Source organism: Ochotona princeps, chromosome 5 (genome assembly GCF_030435755.1).
Source record: "Ochotona princeps isolate mOchPri1 chromosome 5, mOchPri1.hap1, whole genome shotgun sequence".
NCBI lineage: Eukaryota > Metazoa > Chordata > Mammalia > Lagomorpha > Ochotonidae > Ochotona > Ochotona princeps.
Window position 1 is genome coordinate 18,558,395 of NC_080836.1, and position 4,400 is coordinate 18,562,794.

The window sequence follows — 4,400 nt, forward strand, 5'->3', positions numbered from 1 at the left end:
ACAATGCTAATAAACTAATCCATCAACTCATCATTGAAAAAGAACATTCAACAAAGCAAAAATATCAACAATTCCTTTACAAATTGCCTTAGGAGTAGCCAGTGAGTAAGGAAGGCAAAGTTGCTTATTACAGAATTATCCCATCAATAAATGAGACTAAGGGGATTAAATTGGAATACTGCCCCCAGAGAATATGAACATCCTAACAGAAATGTGTAATAATATCCCTCAATTAGAAAATATGTTTTCATCAGATTGAAGATGAATTTGATCAAATTTTTAGATCTCAAAAAACAAACCACAGGAAATACAAGCACACAGAAACACTTTAAACAACACCACAGGACTCAATGAAAAAATTCTAAAATGTAAAATACTTCATGAGATTAGAAAACAGTTTTTTTTTCACAACAACAAGTAGCCTACATGGGAAATAAAAGTGGGAGACACCTGTCAGCTTAAAGGGAATAGGTGATATTTGATTTAGTTGAAATGTACATATTATTTGGATGGTCATTCAAAGCGTGAAGATATTATGACAGAACTATAGAAATTTTCTACTAAAGAATTGTTATTATGTAGCATGTGAATATAACAACATTATTATACTTTGTAAATATTCCTTCTCTTTCAAATCTAGCACTGAATTATCTAAGGATTTGTTGTTAAGTAATCTGGAACTAGTAAGGAAATAAGAAAAAACATTAAAAATAAGACTGGTTAAGGACTGATAACTTCTTAATCTGGATAATATTTTATCTGATTTTGTATGGGTTTGAAAATTTTCAAGTAAGGTTTTGACAAAGGTGTGTGTGTGTGTGTGTGTGTGTGTGTGTGTGTGTGCAGTTCAACAAAAGCAGCTATTTAGTGAGAGATAATTTCTGTTATATCACACACATAAGTCCTATATAAATAAATGTTTGAAAATATTTTTCATACAAAAACTGAAAACCACATATATATTTCTCTATTGATAGTAATACTTTTTTATATTTATTTTTATTGGAAATGTAAATTAGACTTACGGAGAAAACCAGAAACAAGGATCTTCCATTTATTGGTTCACTCCCCACATGGCTGTAATGGTCAGAGCTGAGCCAATCTGGAGCCAGGAGTCAGGTGTTCTGGGTCTCCCACACAGGTGCAAAATCCCAAGGTATTGGGCCATCTCGATTGTTTTCCCAGGGCACAAGCAGGGAGCTAGGTGGGTAATGGAATAGCCAGGACAAAAAATGGTGCCCATGTGGAATCCTGGCAGTTGGAAGGTAAAGATTTACCTATTGAACCATGGTGTCAGGCCCAATAATAATACATTTTACAATTTAAATGCAATGAAGTAAATCATAAGGAGAATATATTGAGCATAAAATTTTGAAATTCACATTGTTTGAAAAAACTATTTTTCTGGACGGCTTGCTAAACAAACTGAATTATTGAAAGTAATCAAAATGTGGATAAAGGACTATCTGCAAAGGTTTTTATTTTACTATCATTTATATTAACCTATAAATAATCTAAAATCTAAATGTTTTACAAGGGAAGAATGATTAATTATATTAAAAGCTATAGATTTAAAGATTATACAATATTCATTAAAATCATGTTTTCAAATATTTTAATAGTGGAAAATGTTCATAATTGAACATTAAGCTAAATAAAGTAAATCCTAGAGGTGTGATTTTTTTAATTAAGCAAAGGTATGTGTGTAATATCATACATGGAGATCTGTGTTGATGAATTATTTTTAAAACTTTTCTTTTAAGGGCCTGGTATGGTAGCCAAGCAGCTAAAAGTCCTCACCTTGCATGTGCCAGCATCCCATAAGGGCACCGGTTCTAATCCCAGTGGCCCTCCTACCCATCCAGCTCCCTGCTTGTGGCCTGGGAAAGCAGCTGAGGATTGCCCAAAGCCTTGGGACCATGTACTCTCATGGAAGACCCGGAAGAAGGTCCTGGCTCCTGGCTTTGGATCAACTCAGCTCTAGCCATTGTGGCCACTTGCGGAGTGAATCAGAGGGCAGAAGATCTTTCTCTCTGTCTCTCCTCCTTTCTATATATCTGACTTTCCAATAAAAATAAGATAAATCTTAAAAAAAAAAAGCAAACTTTTCTTTTAAAACTTATATGCCATCTCTCATTTGATGTTTGTAGACTCTGGATTTTATGCAGCATAAAGCAAGAATGAATATGCAAATACATTGTTGCAGTCTACACACAGGTTTGGTCGAGATATTCTATTTAAGAAATGTGAAATTGCTCACTTAAAAATACTCTCCAGTGGGCCTGACACAATGTCTCATTGGCTAAATCCTTGCCTTGCATGGGTCAGGATTCAACATGGGGACCAGTTCATGTTCCAGATGCTCTACTTCCCATCCAGCTCCCTGCTTGTGTCCTGGGAAGCCATAGAGGATGGCCTAAACCATTGGAACCCTGAACTGATGTGGGGAGCCCAGAAGAAGCTCCTGGTTCCTGGTTTCGGATCAGTTCAGCTCTAACTGTTATGGCCACTTGGGGAGTGAACCAGTGGATGGAAGTTTTCTCTCTGTCTCTCCTTCTCTCTGTAAATCTGTCTCTCCAATTAAAAAAAAAAAAAGAGAGAGAGAATCTCTGAAAAAAATACTCTTCAGAGATTGGATGTTTCTTCTCTGAGGCCAGACTTACATATCAACAAATGATGGCTTGTTCTTGAGGAGACCTAATGTTCCATGAGCAATATTTTACAAGGAATGCTGGAGGGATATTACCCACTGTGGTCATCAGGAATGACCAGAAGAGAAGTCATTAATTTTAATTAATCATGTCAGAAGGGCCCGGAGGCGTGGCCTAGAGGCTAAAGTCCTCACCTTGAATGCCCCGGGATCCCATATGGGCGCCGGTTCTAATCCCGGCAGCTCCACTTCCCATCCAGCTCCCTGCTTGTGGCCTGGGAAAGCAGTCGAGGATGGCCCAAAGCTTTGGGACCCTGCACGCGTGCGGGAGACCTGGAAGAGGTTCCTGGTTCCTGGCTTCGGATCGGCATAGCACCGGCGGTTGCGGCTCACTTGGGGAGTGAATCATCGATGGAAGATCTTCCTCTCTGTCTCTCCTTCTCTCTGTATATCTGGCTTTCCAATAATAATAAATAAATCTTTAAAAAAATAATCATGTCAGAAGAGTAACAGCAGCCACAGCAGCAGGTGCACCCTGGTTGTACGCAATGAAGGCAAAGCGTGTGAGGAGCCTGTTTCTGAGAAGTTATGAGAACAAACTTCTGGAAAACTCTAGAAGCTGCAGAGGAACAATTTCTGGCAACTGTATTATCAACAAGTCACGTTAGCACAGCTGGACATTAAAACTGAAAGTTAAAGCATTTATTGCTTGTTTCCACAGTACATATGCTAAAATTGGAGTGATACAGGGAAGATTAGCATGGCCCCTGCACAAGGATGACACGCAAATTCATGAAGCATTCTATTAAAAAAAGGAAAGAAAGAAGAAAGAAAGAAAGAGAGAGAGAGAGAAAGAAAGAAAGGAAGAAAGAAAGAATGAGTTGCATGTTATTTTGTAACCTTACAAATTAAAGTCCAAGGACTACTTAGGTTAATCACTGAAGTGCAAATCTCTAAATGTAAGTACAATAATAATAGTAAAACCAGAAGGAAATGAACAAAAATTTCAAGTAAATTATGTGAAGTTTTAATGTGATGATGAGATTTTTTATCTTATAAAAATTACTTGATACGCAGAGAGACAAAGGCAGATTTCTCATTCACTGGGCTACTTTCCAAATTCCCATAAAGGGCAGTGGCTCAGCAAGGATAAAGCTGGTAGGGCAGGAATCAGCGCAGGTGTCCTCCAGGGGTGGCAGGAATCCCACTGCTGGGATTCCCCTTTACCTGCTGCTTCCCAGGGTCTGCACTGGCAAGAAATGCCTGTCCCTAATTCCTTATTGATACTTTCAATTTTTTTGGCAATTTTCAATAGTAATAATCAGGAGAAATTTTAATTTTTTCAAAGCATGTTAGGTGGCCTTCTTAGTGTCGTGTAGAGGTGTGTGAAGAATGAAACTTTCCCATTGCTCCTCTGTCTTAAACCTCCTGCTCAGAGATTGCCTGGCCCTTCCTGCAAAGTCTCCATTTTGTATCCACTGTGACTTCACTTCTCTTTTCTATTGCTTAAGTCTCTTTCACTCTCTTTCAAGCTGCCATTCATAGGTCCTTCCAGAAAAACTTGCGTATTAATATATGTCTAAATTACAGACCTGTCTGTGTAACAAGGGAGGATTTAGTCAATAGGCCACAGCACAGGAGACATTTAGTGTTGTTTGGTCTTTGCTGGAAATTAAGAAATCATTTCACCATTATGGCTCTTAAAAAACAGTGGAATTGTTGTTTCTTTATTTAAAAGTCAGAAGAAGAC

The 4,400-nt window shown here is 38.0% G+C and overlaps 1 non-coding gene across 1 annotated transcript; it reads left to right on the forward strand.

The window, feature by feature from the left end:
- The first annotated feature begins 3,355 nt into the window (after nucleotides 1–3,355).
- LOC131480420 (U6 spliceosomal RNA) lies at nucleotides 3,356–3,462 on the forward strand. Its single transcript, XR_009245527.1, has one exon. It is a non-coding gene; the product is annotated as a U6 spliceosomal RNA (small nuclear RNA).
- Nucleotides 3,463–4,400: the final 938 nt, after the last annotated feature.